Source organism: Phalangium opilio, unplaced genomic scaffold (assembly GCF_054372755.1).
Source record: "Phalangium opilio isolate 3A_F unplaced genomic scaffold, DU_Popi_V2 ptg000390l_1, whole genome shotgun sequence".
NCBI classification, from domain to species: domain Eukaryota; kingdom Metazoa; phylum Arthropoda; class Arachnida; order Opiliones; family Phalangiidae; genus Phalangium; species Phalangium opilio.
This window is the reverse complement of record NW_028324234.1, coordinates 4,798,992-4,814,807: the sequence shown is the minus strand read 5'-3', so window position 1 is coordinate 4,814,807 and position 15,816 is coordinate 4,798,992. Positions and strand designations below refer to the sequence as shown.

Sequence of the window (15,816 nt, the reverse complement as noted above, 5' to 3'; positions counted from 1 at the left end):
TGGGCTTCCGTGGCGCAATGGTTAGCGCGTTCACCTGTTAATCGAAAGGTTGGTGGTTCGAGCCCACCCGAGAGAGGTGTTGTGGGGTCTCAGATGTAACGTAAAAAGCCAAAGTTTTTCCACAATACCTGACGACCATTTAATTTTTGGGCTTTCGTGGCGCAATGGTTAGCACGTTCGGCTGTTAACCGAAAGGTTAGTGGTTCGTGCCCATCCGGGAGCGGTGTTGTGAGGTCTCAGATGTGACGTAAAAAGTCAAAGTTTTTCCACAATACCTGACGACCATATAATTTTTGGGCTTCCGTGGCGCAATGGTTATCGCGTTCAGCTGTTATTCAAAAGCCTGGTGGTTTGAGCCCTCCCGGGAGCGGTGTTGTGAGGTCTCAGATGTGACGTAAAAAGTGAAGGTTTATCCACAATACCTGACGAGCACTTAATTTTTGGGCTTCCGTGGCGCAATGGTTAGCGCGCTCGGCTGTAAACCAATAGGTTGGTGGTTCGAACCCATCCGGGAGCGGTGTTGTAAGGTCTCAGATGTGACGTAAAAAGTCAAGATTTTTCCATAATACTTGACGAGCATTTAACTTTTGGGCTTCCGTGGCGCAATGGTTAGCGCGTTCACCTGTTAATCGAAAGGTTGGTGGTTCGAGCCCACCCGGGAGCGGTGTTGTGAGGTCTCAGATGTAACCTAAAAAGTCAAAGTTTTTCCACAATACCTGACGACCATTTAATTTTTTGGCCTCCGTGGGGCAATGGTTAGCGCGCTCAGCTGTTATTCTAAAGGTTGGTGGTTCGAGCCCACGCGGGAGCAGTGTTGTGAGGTCTCAGATGTAACGTAAAAAGTCATAGCCTTTCCACAATACCTGACGACCATTTAATTTCCGGGCTTCCGTGGCTCAATGGTTAGCGCGTTCGGCTTTTAACCGAAAGTGTGGTGGTTCAAGCCCATTAGGGAGCGGTGTTGTGAGGTCTCAGATGTAACGTATAAAGTCAGAGTTTTTCCACAATACCTGACGACCATTTAATTTTTGGGCTTATGTGGCGCAATGGTTAGCGCGTTCGGCTGTTAACCGAAAGGTTGGTGGTTCGAGCCCACGCGGGAGCAGTGTTGTGAGGTCTCAGATGTAACGTAAAAAGTCATAGCCTTTCCACAATACCTGACGACCATTTAGTTTTTGGGCTTCCGTGGCGCAATGGTTAGCGCGTTCAGCTGTTATTCAAAAGACTGGTGGTTTGAGCCCTCCCGTGAGCGGTGTTGTGAAGTCTCAGACGTGACGTAAAAAGTCAAGGTTTTTCCACAATACCTGACGAGCATCTAACATTTGGGCTTCCGTGGCGCAATGTTTAGCGCGTTCGGCTGTTAACCGAAAGGTTAATGGTTCGAGCCCATCCGGGAGCGGTGTTGTGGGGGTCTCAGATGTAGCGTGAAAAGTCATAACTTTTCCACAATACCTGACAACCATTTAATTTCTGAACTTCCGTGGCACAATGGTTAGCGCGTTCGGCTGTTAACCAATAGGTTATTGGTTCGAGCCCACGCGGGAGCAGTGTTGTGAGGTCTCAGATGTAACGTAAAAAGTCATAGCCTTTCTACAATACCTGACGACCATTTAGTTTTTGGGCTTCCGTGGCGCAATGGTTAGCGCGTTCAGCTGATATTCAAAAGACTGGTGGTTTGAGCCCTCCCGGGAGCGGTGTTGTGAGGTCTTAGATGTGACCAAAAAAAGTCAAGGTTTTTCCAATATACCTGACGAGCATTGAACATTTGGGCTTCCGTGGCGCAATGGTTAGCGCGTTCACCTGTTAATCGAAAGGTTGGTGGTTCGAGCCCACCCGAGAGAGGTGTTGTGGTGTCTCAGATGTAACGTAAAAAGCCAAAGTTTTTCCACAATACCTGACGACCATTTAATTTTTGGGCTTTCGTGGCGCAATGGTTAGCACGTTCGGCTGTTAACCGAAAGGTTAGTGGTTCGTGCCCATCCGGGAGCGGTGTTGTGAGGTCTCAGATGTAGCGTGAAAAGTCATAACTTTTCCACAATACCTGACAACCATTTAATTTGTGAGCTTCCGTGGCGCAATAGTTAGCGCGTTCGGCTGTTAACCAATAGGTTGGTGGTTCGAACCCATCCGGGAGCGGTGTTGTGAGGTCTCAGATGTGACGTAAAAAGTCAAGGTTTTTCCATAATACCTGACGAGCATTTAGCTTTTGGGCTTCCGTGGCGCAATTGAAAGCGCGTTCACCTGTTAATCGAAAGTGTTGTGGTTCAAGCCCATTAGGGAGCGGGGTTGTGAGGTCTCAGATGTGATGTAAAAAGTCAAAGTTTTTCCACAATACCTGACGACCATATAATTTTTGGGCTTCCGTGGCGCAATGGTTAGCGCGTTCAGCTGTTATTCAAAAGACTGGTGGTTTGAGCCCTCCCGGGAGCGGTGTTGTGAGGTCTCAGATGTGACGTAAAAAGTCAAGGTTTATCCACAATACCTGACGAGCATTTAACTTTTGGGCTTCCGTGGCGCAATGGTTAGCGCGTTCACCTGTTAATCGAAAGGTTGGTGGTTCGAGCCCACCCTGGAGCGGTGTTGTGAGGTCTCAGATGTAACCTAAAAAGTCAAATTTTTTCCACAATATCTGACGACCATTTAATTTTTGGGCCTCCGTGGGGCAATGGTTAGCGCGCTCAGCTGTTATTCTAAAGGTTGGTGGTTCGAGCCCATTAGGGAGCGGTGTTGTGAGGTCTCAGATGTAACGTACAAAGTCAGAGTTTTTCCACAATACCTGACGACCATTTAATATTTGGGCTTCCGTGGCGCAATGGTTAGCGCGTTCGGCTGTTAACCGAAAGGTTGGTGGTTCGAGCCCAACCGGGAGAGCTGTTGTGAGGTCTCAGATGTAACCTAAAAAGCCAAAGTTTTTCACAATACCTGACGACCATTTGATTTCCGGGCTTCCGTGGCTCAATGGTTAGCGCGTTCGGCTTTTAACCGAAAGTTTGGTGGTTCAAGCGCATTAGGGAGCGGTGCTGTGAGGTCGCAGATGTAACATTATATAAAAAAGGACTTGGTTTGCCCAAGCCTGAAAAACAAAACGATAAGAGTTTTTTCCAGTTGACTGAAGCGAGGATATTTTATTTTTCTATATAATTTTAAAGACAATCCGTATTTTACTACTCTTTAGAATTTAATTCAATCTCCTGATTTTACTGCTAATGGATTTATTTCCTATAAATTAATTGAAATAAAAAATTACTTATCTCAGATTTTTCATGATAAAATTTTACGAAAATGGAATTGTTGAAAAATCTGAGATAAGTAATTTTTTATTTCAATTAATTTATAGGAAATAAATCCATTAGCAGTAAAATCAGGAGATTGAATTAAATTCTAAAGAGTAGTAAAATACGGATTGTCTTTAAAATTATATAGAAAAATAAAATATCCTCGCTTCAGTCAACTGGAAAAAACTCTTATCGTTTTGTTTTTCAGGCTTGGGCAAACCAAGTCCTTTTTTATATAATATCTGTTCCTTCAGTCTGCATTTGTATTAATCTATTATAAAACAATTTTTTGCCTGAAATGCGAAATTTTTCACTTCTAGAACGAGGTTAAAAATGGTTCTACACTTCTACTAATTCTTATAAGATACGGCTCACAATTCGTTTTAGAACCCGAGCTTAATAGTCAACTTCAAAACCAACATCCTGCCACGATTTTTAAACTATCAAATCCGTATCTTTTACAGTTCACTCTACGATTACAATTATCCATGACATTGCGTTCACTGCCCTTGTACGTTTACAGTGAGTGGCACCGTGGCCAGTTATTTTAATTAAAATACCTAGGCCACAGGTCCAGTTTTAAAAAAATCCTTATTTCCAACACTGATCCATCTATCCTTATGCCTTACTGAAGGCTACAGTGAAATATCCATGAAGCGTAAGCTTCTATTATAAATCCATGGCCTAAGTAAGGCAACTTAAGCCTTGGTCGAAACTAACATCTAAAATATAAATTAAAAAGGTATCTTAAGTATAGAATTTCAACCGAGACACATAATTAAACGAAAAATAGACCCGCCAGAGATATTTTTAATAAATATAGTGTTATATTTATTGACAAATATCAAGTTAAAGTTTCAAGGCGGTGAAATGGCAAATTAGCATCGTCTACTGTAGAGTAATGAACAATTAGCGTCGTCTGCTGTAGAATAATCTTTTGAGGTACTTACATTTTTAATTAAATTAACATACTTAGACTTAATTAATTTTGATGAAACTTGAAAAAGGCACACCTTGAATAGTTACTTGTTAATTTGAAAGTATTCCGAAACGTAACTTCGCTTTAGTTTTTAAATGATTCGATGTACAGGAGCACCAAAAACCCCATGTTATTCCTATGGGAAAATCGGCGAAAATCTGTGAATTTTCATTTAACATTACGGGAGGGTGTGGGATCTTATCTAGAAGGGCCTACCGGCCCTCTAGAATAAAAAGTCAGAGTTTTTCCACAATACCTGACGACCATATAATTTTTGGGCTTCCGTGGCGCAATGGTTAGCGCGCTCGGCTGTTTACCAATAGGTTGGTGGTTCGAACCCATCCGGGAGCGGTGTTGTTAGGTCTCAGATGTGACGTAAAAAGTCAAGGTTTTTCCATGATACTTGACGAGCATTTAACTTTTGGGCTTCCGTGGCGCAATGGTTAGCGCGTTCACCTGTTAATCGAAAGGTTGGTGGTTCGAGCTCACCCGGGAGAGGTGTTGTGGCGTCTCAGATGTAACGTAAAAAGCCAAAGTTTTTCCACAATACCTGACGACCATTTAATTTTTGGGCTTCCGTGGCGCAATGGTTAGCACGTTCGGCTGTTAACCGAAAGGTTAGTGGTTCGTGCCCATCCGGGAGCGGGGTTGTGAGGTCTCAGATGTGATGTAAAAAGTCAAAGTTTTTCCACAATACCTGACGACCATATAATTTTTGGGCTTCCGTGGCGCAATGGTTATCGCGTTCAGCTGTTATTCAAAAGACTGGTGGTTTGAGCCCTCCCGGGAGCGGTGTTGTGAGGTCTCAGATGTGACCAGTAGCAGATGACAAAAGAGTCTCGGACGCTAGCTTCCGTAATGTAGAGGGCAATGGGATCCGAGAACGTCACGATTATTAACCAAAATCATTACGCCAGTGCCACCTCTCGTGGGAAATTTGAGCTTAATTTCCCAACCAATAGCATGGCTGCAAAGTCTCGAAAGGAGATCTGGGAAATCGCGTCTGGAGCCTCTCTTTAAAAATACGTATCGTCTGCTTATAATTTGCCTAGGCGTAACGAGTATTAGAGTTAAAAATTGGATTTCAACGGCTTTTTAATGTTTTTTTAGACTAAAATTCAAAATGAAAAGCCCAGCGAGTTACGTATGTACACTATTAAAAAACTAAAATGTGTTTCAGTGCCAATTTTTTCTAAATTTCTTCTTGAATTAAATGATAGCTACATGAGGTTGGGAATAGAAATCACTCACGATCTTTTAAAACCCAAAAAGTAAGAGACAGTGATTTCGTTTCCAACCTCTTGTAGCAGTCAATTAATTCAAAAGAAATACGGAATATTTTGGCCCTAAAAAACATATATAACATTGTGTTTCGGCATCTTTTAAAACCTTGCTTTTATCTTTTGAAAACCCCAGCTTAATCATTCCAGTGGGCACAAAGTGTTCATTAAGCCTTGGCTTACCTGGGTTTCTCTGCTAGTTTGGACTTTGACTATTTAGTAGGTTTAAAGTCACAAAATGTAGTCTTATCTTTTATCTTAATACCAACGGTTAAAGCTGTTTGAATAAAGTAATTATATTGTGTATATTTATGTCGCGATCGGGTAAGACGAACCTCAGTAGCTACCGTTAGTCTGTTATTACAAAAATAATTCCCAGCAGACTTTGGTGCCAGATATAATCCACCAAAAACATCGTCTGCTATAATGTCTGATAGCGCCTCTATGGCAAACGATACCGCTACAGCTGTGACGTACGCGGGTCCCATTGCCCTCTATATTGTGGTAGCTAGCGTCCGAGACTCCTTTGTCATCTGCTCCTGATGTGACGTAAAAAGTGAAGGTTTATCCACAATACCTGACGAGCACTTAATTTTTGGGCTTCCGTGGCGCAATGGTTAGCGCGTACGGCTGTTCACCGAAAGGTTAGTGGTTCGAGCCTACCCGGGAGAGGTGTTGTGGGGTCTCAGATGTAACGTAAAAAGCCAAAGTTTTCCACAGTACCTGACGACCATTTAATTTTTGGGCTTCCGTGGCGCAATGGTTAGCGCGTTCGGCTGTTAACCGAAAGGTTATTGGTTCGATTCCATCCGGGAGCGGTGTTGTGGGGGTCTCAGATGTAGCGTGAAAAGTCAACTTTTCCACAATACCTGACAACCATTTAATTTGTGAGCTTCCGTGGCTCAATTGTTAGCGCGTTCGGCTGTTAACCAATAGGTTGGTGGTTCGAACCCATCCGGGAGCGGTGTTGTGAGGTCTCAGATGTGACGTAAAAAGTCAAGGTTTTTCCATAATACCTGACGAGCATTTTGCTTTTGGGCTTCCGTGGCGCAATTGAAAGCGCGTTCACCTGTTAATCGAAAGTGTTGTGGTTCAAGCCCATTAGGGAGCGGTGTTGTGAGGTCTCAGATGTAACGTACAAAGTCAGAGTTTTTCCACAATACCTGACGACTATATAATTTTTGGGCTTCTGTGGCGCAATGGTTATCGCGTTCAGCTGTTATTCAAAAGACTGGTGGTTTGAGCCCTCCCGGGAGCGGTGTTGTGAGGTCTCAGATGTGACGTAAAAAGTCAAGGTTTATCCACAATACCTGACGACCATTTAAATTTTTGGGCTTCCGTGGCGCAATGGTTAGCGCGTTCGGCTGTTAACCGAAAGGTTAGTGGTTCGAGCCAACCCGGGAGAGGTGTTGTGGGGTCTCAGATGTAACGTAAAAAGCCAAAGTTTTCCACAATACCTGACGACCATTTAATTTTTGGGCTTCCGTGGCGCAATGGTTAGCGCGTTCGGCTGTTAACCGAAAGGTTATTGGTTCGAGCCCATCCGGGAGCGGTGTTGTGGGGTTCTCAGATGTAGCGTGAAAAGTCATAACTTTTCCACAATACCTGACAACCATTTAATTTGTGAGCTTCCGTGGCTCAATTGTTAGCGCGTTCGGCTGTTAACCAATAGGTTGGTGGTTCGAACCCATCCGGGAGCGGTGTTGTGAGGTCTCAGATGTGACGTAAAAAGTCAAGGTTTTTCCATAATACCTGACGAGCATTTAGCTTTTGGGCTTCCGTGGCGCAATGGTTAGCGCGTTCACCTGTTAATCGAAAGGTTGGTGGTTCGAGCCCACCCGGGAGCGGTGTTGTGAGGTCTCAGATGTAACCTAAAAAGCCAAAGTTTTTCATAATACCTGACGACCATTTAATTTCCGGGCTTCCGTGGCTCAATGATTAGCGTGTTCGGCTTTTAACCGAAAGTGTGGTGGTTCAAGCCCATTAGGGAGCGGTGTTGTGAGGTCTCAGAGGTAACGTACAGAGTCAGAGTTTTTCCACAATACCTGACGACCATTTAACTTTTGGGCTTCCGTGGCGCAATGGTTAGCGCGTTCGGCTGTTAACCGAAAGGTTGGTGGTTCGAGCCCAACCGGGAGAGCTGTTGTGAGGTCTCAGATGTAACCTAAAAAGCCAAAGTTTTTCACAATACCTGACGACCATTTAATTTTTGGGTTTCCGTGGCGCAATGGTTAGCGCATTCGGCTGTTAACCGAAAGGTGAGTGGTTCGAGCCCACCCGGGAGAGGTTTTTGTGGGGTCTCAGATGTAACGTAAAAAGCCAAAGTTTTTCCACTATACCTGACGACCATTTAATTTTTTGCTTCCGTGGCGCAATGGTTAGCGCGTTCGGCTGTTAACCAATAGGTTAGTGGTTCGAGCCCACGCGGGAGCAGTGTTGTGAGGTCTCAGATGTAACGTAAAAAGTCATAGCCTTTCTACAATACCTGACGACCATTTAGTTTTTGGGCTTTTGTGGCGCAATGGTTAGCGCGTTCAGCTGTTATTCAAAAGACTGGTGGTTTGAGCCCTCCCGGGAGCGGTGTTGTGAGGTCTCAGATGTGACGTAAAAAGTCAAGGTTTTTCCAATATACCTGACGAGCATTTTACATTTGGGCTTCCGTGGCGCAATGGTTAGCGCGTTCACCTGTTAATCGAAAGGTTGGTGGTTCGAGCCCACCCGGGAGAGGTGTTGTGGGGTCTCAAATGTAACGTAGAAAGCCAAAGTTTTTCCACAATAACTGACGACCATTTAATTTTTGGGCTTCCGTGGCGCAATAGTTAGCGCGTTCGGCTGTAAACCGAAAGGTTAGTGGTTCGAGCCCACCCGGGAGAGGTGTGGTGGGGTCTCAGATGTAACGTAAAAAGCCAAAGTTTTTCCACAATACCTGACGACCATTTAATTTTTGGGCTTCCGTGGCGCAAAGGTTAGCACGTTTGGCTGTTAACCGAAAGGTTAGTGGTTCGTGCCCATCTTGGAGCGGTGTTGTGAGGTCTCAGATGTGACGTAAAAGGTCAAAGTTTTTCCACAATGCCTGACGACCATATAATTTTTGGGCTTCCGTGGCGCAATGGTTATCGCGTTCAGCTGTTATTCAAAAGACTGGTGGTTTGAGCCCTCCCGGGAGCGGTGTTGTGAGGTCTCAGATGTGACGTAAAAAGTGAAGGTTTATCCACAATACCTGACGAGCACTTAATTTTTGGGCTTCCGTGGCGCAATGGTTAGAGCGTACGGCTGTTAACCGAAAGGTTAGTGGTTCGAGCCCACCCGGGAGAGGTGTTGTGGGGTCTCAGATGTAACGTAAAAAGCCAAAGTTTTCCACAATACCTGACGACCATTTAATTTTTGGGCTTCCGTGGCGCAATGGTTAGCGCGTTCGGCTGTTAACCGAAAGGTTATTGGTTCGATTCCATCCGGGAGCGGTGTTGTGGGGGTCTCAGACGTAGCGTGAAAAGCCATAACTTTTCCACAATACCTGACAACCATTTAATTTGTGAGCTTCCGTGGCTCAATTGTTAGCGCGTTCGGCTGTTAACCAATAGGTTGGTGGTTCGAGACCATCCGGGAGCGGTGTTGTGAGGTCTCAGATGTGACGTAAAAAGTCAAGGTTTTTCCATAATACCTGACGAGCATTTTGCTTTTGGGCTTCCGTGGCGCAATTGAAAGCGCGTTCACCTGTTAATCGAAAGTGTTGTGGTTCAAGCCCATTAGGGAGCGGTGTTGTGAGGTCTCAGATGTAACGTACAAAGTCAGAGTTTTTCCACAATACCTGACGACCATTTAATATTTGGGCTTCCGTGGCGCAATGGTTAGCGCGTTCGGCTGTTAACCGAAAGGTTGGTGGTTCGAGCCCAACCGGGAGAGCTGTTGTGAGGTCTCAGATGTAACCTAAAAAGCCAAAGTTTTTCACAATACCTGACGACCATTTAATTTCCGGGCTTCCGTGGCTCAATGGTTAGCGCGTTCGGCTTTTAACCGAAAGTTTGGTGGTTCAAGCGCATTAGGGAGCGGTGCTGTGAGGTCGCAGATGTAACGTAAAAAGTCAGAGTTTTTCCACAATACCTGACGACCATATACTTTTTGGGCTTCCGTGGCGCAATGGTTAGCGCGCTCAGCTGTTATTCAAAAGGTTGGTAGTTCGAGCCCACGCGGGAGCAGTGTTGTGAGGTCTCAGATGTAACGTAAAAAGTCATAGCCTTTCTACAATACCTGACGACCATTTAGTTTTTGGGCTTCCGTGGCGCAATGGTTAGCGCGTTCAGCTGTTATTCAAAAGACTGGTGGTTTGAGCCCTCCCGGGAGAGGTGTTGTGGGGTCTCAAATGTAACGTAGAAAGCCAAAGTTTTTCCACAATACCTGACGACTATATAATTTTTGGGCTTCCGTGGCGCAATGGTTATCGCGTTCAGCTGTTATTCAAAAGACTGGTGGTTTGAGCCCTCCCGGGAGCGGTGTTGTGAGGTCTCAGATGTGACGTAAAAAGTCAAGGTTTATCCACAATACCTGACGACCATTTAATTTTAGGGCTTCCGTGGCGCAATGGTTAGCGCGTTCGGCTGTTAACCGAAAGGTTAGTGGTTCGAGCCCACCCGGGAGAGGTGTTGTGGGGTCTCAGATGTAACGTAAAAAGCCAAAGTTTTCCACAATACCTGACGACCATTTAATTTTTGGGCTTCCGTGGCGCAATGGTTAGCGCGTTCGGCTGTTAACCGAAAGGTTATTGGTTTGAGCCCATCCGGGAGCAGTGTTGTGGGGGTCTCAGATGTAGCGTGAAAAGTCATAACTTTTCCACAATACCTGACAACCATTTAATTTGTGAGCTTCCGTGGCTCAATTGTTAGCGCGTTCGGCTGTTAACCAATAGGTTGGTGGTTCGAACCCATCCGGGAGCGGCGTTGTGAGGTCTCAGATGTGACGCAAAAAGTCAAGGTTTTTCCATAATACCTGACGAGCATTTAGCTTTTGGGCTTCCGTGGCGCAATGGTTAGCGCGTTCACCTGTTAATCGAAAGGTTGGTGGTTTGCGCCCACCCGGGAGCGGTGTTGTGAGGTCTCAGATGTAACCTAAAAAGCCAAAGTTTTTCACAATACCTGACGACCATTTAATTTCCGGGCTTCCGTGGCTCAATGGTTAGCGCGTTCGGCTTTTAACCGAAAGTTTGGTGGTTCAAGCGCATTAGGGAGCGGTGTTGTGAGGTCGCAGATGTAACGTACAGAGTCAGAGTTTTTCCACAATACCTGACGACCATTTAATTTTTGGGCTTCCGTGGCGCAATGGTTAGCGCGTTCGGCTGTTAACCGAAAGGTTGGTGGTTCGAGCCCAACCGGGAGAGCTGTTGTGAGGTCTCAGATGTAACCTAAAAAGCCAAAGTTTTTCACAATACCTGACGACCATTTAATTTTTGGGCTTCCTTGGCGCAATGGTTAGCGCGCTCAGCTGTTATTCAAAAGGTTGATGGTTCGAGCCCACGCGGGAGCAGTGTTGTGAGGTCTCAGATGTAACGTAAAAAGTCATAGCCTTTCCACAATACCTGACGACCCTTTAATTTCCGGGCTTCCGTGGCTCAATGGTTAGCGCGTTCGGCTTTTAACCGAAAGTGTGGTGGTTCAAGCCCATTAGGGAGCGGTGTTGTGAGGTCTCAGATGTAACGTACAGAGTCAGAGTTTTTCCACAATACCTGACGACCATTTAATTTTTGGGCTTCCGTGGCGCAATGGTTAGCGCGTTCGGCTGTTAACCGAAAGGTTGGTGGTTCGAGCCCAACCGGGAGAGCTGTTGTGAGGTCTCAGATGTAACCTAAAAAGCCAAAGTTTTTCACAATACCTGACGACCATTTAATTTCCGGGCTTCCGTGGCTCAATGGTTAGCGCGTTCGGCTTTTAACCGAAAGTTTGGTGGTTCAAGCGCATTAGGGAGCGGTGCTGTGAGGTCGCAGATGTAACGTAAAAAGTCAGAGTTTTTCCACAATACCTGACGACCATATAATTTTTGGGCTTCCGTCGCGCAATGGTTAGCGCGCTCAGCTGTTATTCAAAAGTTTGGTGGTTCGAGCCCACGCGGGAGCAGTGTTGTGAGGTCTCAGAGGTAACGTAAAAAGTCATAGCCTTTCTACAATACCTGACGACTATTTAGTTTTTGGGCTTCCGTGGCGCAATGGTTAGCGCGTTCAGCTGTTATTCAAAAGACTGGTGGTTTGAGCCCTCCCGGGAGAGGTGTTGTGGGGTCTCAAATGTAACGTAGAAAGCCAAAGTTTTTCCACAATAACTGACGACCATTTAATTTTTGGGCTTCCGTGGCGCAATGGTTAGCGCGTTCGGCTGTTAACCGAAAGGTTATTGGTTCGTGCCCATCCGGGAACGGTGTTGTGAGGTCTCATATGTGACGTAAAAAGTCAATGTTTTTCCACAATCACTGACGACCATATAATTTTTGGGCTTCCGTGGCGCAATGGTTAGCGCGTTCGGCTGTTATTCAAAAGACTGGTGGTTTGAGCCCTCCCGGGAGCGGTGTTGTGAGGTCTCAGATGTGACGTAAAAAGTCAAGGTTTATCCACAATACCTGACGAGCATTTAATTTTTGGGCTTCCGTGGCGCAATGGTTAGCGCGTTCGGCTGTTAACCGAAAGGTTGGTGGTTCGAGCCCAACTGGGAGAGCTGTTGTGAGGTCTCAGATGTAACCTAAAAAGCCAAAGTTTTTCACAATACCTGACGACCATTTAATTTCCGGGCTTCCGTGGCTCAATGGTTAGCGTGTTCGGCTTTTAACCGAAAGTGTGGTGGTTCAAGCCTATAAGGGAGCGGTGTTGTGAGGTCTCAGATGTAACGTACAAAGTCAGAGTTTTTCCACAATACCTGACGACCATTTAATTTTTGGGCTTCCGTGGCGCAATGGTTAGCGCGTTCGGCTGTTAACCGAAAGGTTGGTGGTTCGAGCCCAACCGGGAGAGCGGTTGTGAGGTCTCAGATGTAACCTAAAAAGCCAAAGTTTTTCACAATACCTGACGACCATTTAATTTCCGGGCTTCCGTGGCTCAATGGTTAGCGCGTTCGGCTTTTAACCGAAAGTGTGGTGGTTCAAGCCCATTAGGGAGCGGTGTTGTGAGGTCTCAGATGTAACCTATAAAGCCAAAGTTTTTCACAATACCTGACGACCATATAATTTCCGGGCTTCCGTGGCGCAATGGTTAGCGCGCTCAGCTGTTATTCAAAAGGTTGGTGGTTCGAGCCCACGCGGGAGCAGTGTTGTGAGGTCTCAGATGTAACGTAAAAAGTCATAGCCTTTCCACAATACCTGACGACCCTTTCATTTCCGGGCTTCCGTGGCTCAATGGTTAGCGCGTTCGGCTTTTAACCGAAAGTGTGGTGGTTCAAGCCCATTAGGGAGCGGTGTTGTGAGGTCTCAGATGTAACGTAAAAAGTCAGAGTTTTTCCACAATACCTGACGACCATTTAATTTTTGGGCTTCCGTGGCGCAATGGTTAGCGCGTTCGGCTGTTAACCGAAAGGTTGGTGGTTCGAGCCCAACCGGGAGAGCTGTTGTGAGGTCTCAGATGTAACCTAAAAAGCCAAAGTTTATCACAATACCTGACGACCATTTAATTTCCGGGCTTCCGTGGCTCAATGGTTAGCGCGTTCGGCTTTAATCCGAAAGTTTGGTGGTTCAAGCGCATTAGGGAGCGGTTTGTGAGGTCGCAGATGTAACGTAAAAAGTCAGAGTTTTTCCACAATACCTGACGACCATTTAATTTTTGGGCTTCCGTGGCGCAATGGTTAGCGCGTTCGGCAGTTAACCGAAAGGTTGGTGGTTCGAGCCCAACCGGGAGAGCTGTTGTGAGGTCTCAGATGTAACCTAAAAAGCCAAAGTTTTTCACAATACCTGACGACCATTTAATTTCCGGGCTTCCGTGGCTCAATGGTTAGCGCGTTCGGCTTTTAACCGAAACTGTGGTGGTTCAAGCCCATTAGGGAGCGGTGTTGTGAGGTCTCAGATGTAACGTAAAAATTCAGAGTTTTTCCACAATACCTGACGACCATTTAGTTTTTGGGCTTCCGTGGCGCAATGGTTGGCGCGTTCGGCTGTTAACCGAAAGGTTGGTGGTTCGAGCCCAACCGGGAGAGCTGTTGCGCCACGGACGCCCAAAAGTTAAATGGTTGTCAGGTATTGTGTAAAAACCTTGACTTTTTACTTCACATCTGAGACCTCACAACACCGCTCTTGGATGGGCTCGAACCACCAACCTATTGGTTAAAAGCCGAACGCGCTAACCATTGAGCCACGGAAGCTCAGAAATTAAATGGTTGTCTCTTATTGTGGAAACGTTTTGACATTATATGCTACATATGAGACCGCACAACACCTCTCCCGGGTGGGCTCGAACCACCTATCTTTCGGTTAACAGCTGAACACGCTAACCATTGCGCAACGGAAGCCCAAAAATTAAACGGTCTTCAGGTATTGTGTAAAAACCTTGACTTTTTACTTCACATCTGAGACCTCACAACACCGCTCCCAGATGGGCTCGAACCACCAACCTTTTGGTTAACAGCCGAACGCGCTAACCATTGAGCCTCGGAAGCTCAGAAATTCAATGGTTGTCCGGTATTGTGGAAAAGCTATGACATTTTACGGTACATCTGAGACCTCACAACACTGCTCCCGTGAGGGCTGAAACCACCAGTCTTTTGAATAACAGCTGAATGCGCTAACCATTGTGCCACGGAAGCCCAAAAATTAAATGGTCGTCAGGTACTGTGGAAAAACTTTCGGTTTTTACGTTATATTTGAGATCCCAAAACACCGCTCCCGGGTGGGCTCGAACCACCAACCTATTGGTTAACAGCCGAACGCGCTAACCATTGAGCCACGGAACCTCAGAAATTAAATGGTTGTCACTTATTGGGGAAAAGTTTTGACATTTTACGCTACATATGAGACCGCACAACACCTCTCCCGGGTGGGCTCAAACCACCAATCTTTCGGTTAACAGCTGAACACGCTAACCATTGCGCAACGGAAGCCCAAAAATTAAACGGTCTTCAGGTATTGTGTAAAAACCTTGACTTTTTACTTCACATCTGAGACCTCACAACACCGCTCCCGGATGGGCTCGAACCACCAACCTTTCGGTTAACAGCTGAACGTGCTAACCATTGCGCCACGGAAGCCCAAAAATTAAACGTTCGTCAGGTATTGTGGAAAAACCTTGACTTTTACGTCACATCTGACACCTCGAAACACCGCTCCAAGGTGGGCTCGAACCACCAATCTTTCGGTTAAAAGCTGAACACGCTAACCATTGCGCAACGGAAGCCCAAAAATTAAACGGTCTTCAGGTATTGTGGAAAAACTTTGACTTTTTACGTCACATCTGAGACCTCACAACACCGCTCCCGGATGGGCTCGAACCACCAACCTATTGGTTAACAGCCGAACGCGCTAACCATTGCGCCACGGAAGCCCAAAAATTAAACGGTCTTCAGGTATTGTGGAAAAACTTTGACTTTTTACGTCACATCTGAGACCTAACAACACTGCTCCTGGATGGGTTCGAACCACCAACCTTTCGGTTAACAGCCGAACGCGATAACCATTGCGCCACGGACGCCCAAAAGTTAAATGGTCGTCAGGTATTGTGTTAAAACCTTGACTTTTTACTTCACATCTGAGACCTTACAACACCGCTCCTGGATGGGATCGAACCACCAACCTTTCGGTTAACAGCTGAACGTGCTAACCAATGCGCCACGGAAGCCCAAAAATTTAACGTTCGTCAGGTACTGTGGAAAAACTTTGACTTTCTACGTCACATCCGAGACCTCAAAGCACCGCTCCAAGGTGGGCTCGAACCACCAATCTTTCGGTTAAAAGCTGAACACGCTAACCATAGCGCAACGGAAGCCCAAAAATTAAACGGTCTTCAGGTATTGTGGAAAAACTTTGACTTTTTACGTCACATCTGAGACCTCACAACACCGCTCCCGGATGGGCTCGAACCACCAACCTATTGGTTAACAGCCGAACGCGCTAACCATTGAGCCTCGGAAGCTCGGAAATTAAATGGTTGTCAGGTATTGTGGAAAAGCTATGACATTTTACGGTACATCTGAGACCTCACAACACTGCTCCCGTGAGGGCTCAAACCACCAGTCTTTTGAATAACAGCTGAATGCGCTAACCATTGTGCCACGGAAGCCCAAAAATTAAATGGTCGTCAGGTACTGTGGAAAAACTTTGGGTTTTTACG

General features: G+C 45.9%; 2 non-coding genes across 2 annotated transcripts; both read left to right on the top strand.

The window, feature by feature from the left end:
• Positions 1–444: 444 nt before the first annotated feature.
• TRNAY-GUA (transfer RNA tyrosine (anticodon GUA)) lies at positions 445–517 on the top strand. Its single transcript has one exon. It is a non-coding gene; the product is annotated as a tRNA-Tyr (tRNA).
• A 7,818-nt stretch (positions 518–8,335) lies between these two features.
• On the top strand, positions 8,336–8,408 carry TRNAY-GUA (transfer RNA tyrosine (anticodon GUA)). Its single transcript has one exon. It is a non-coding gene; the product is annotated as a tRNA-Tyr (tRNA).
• The last annotated feature ends 7,408 nt before the right edge of the window (positions 8,409–15,816 follow it).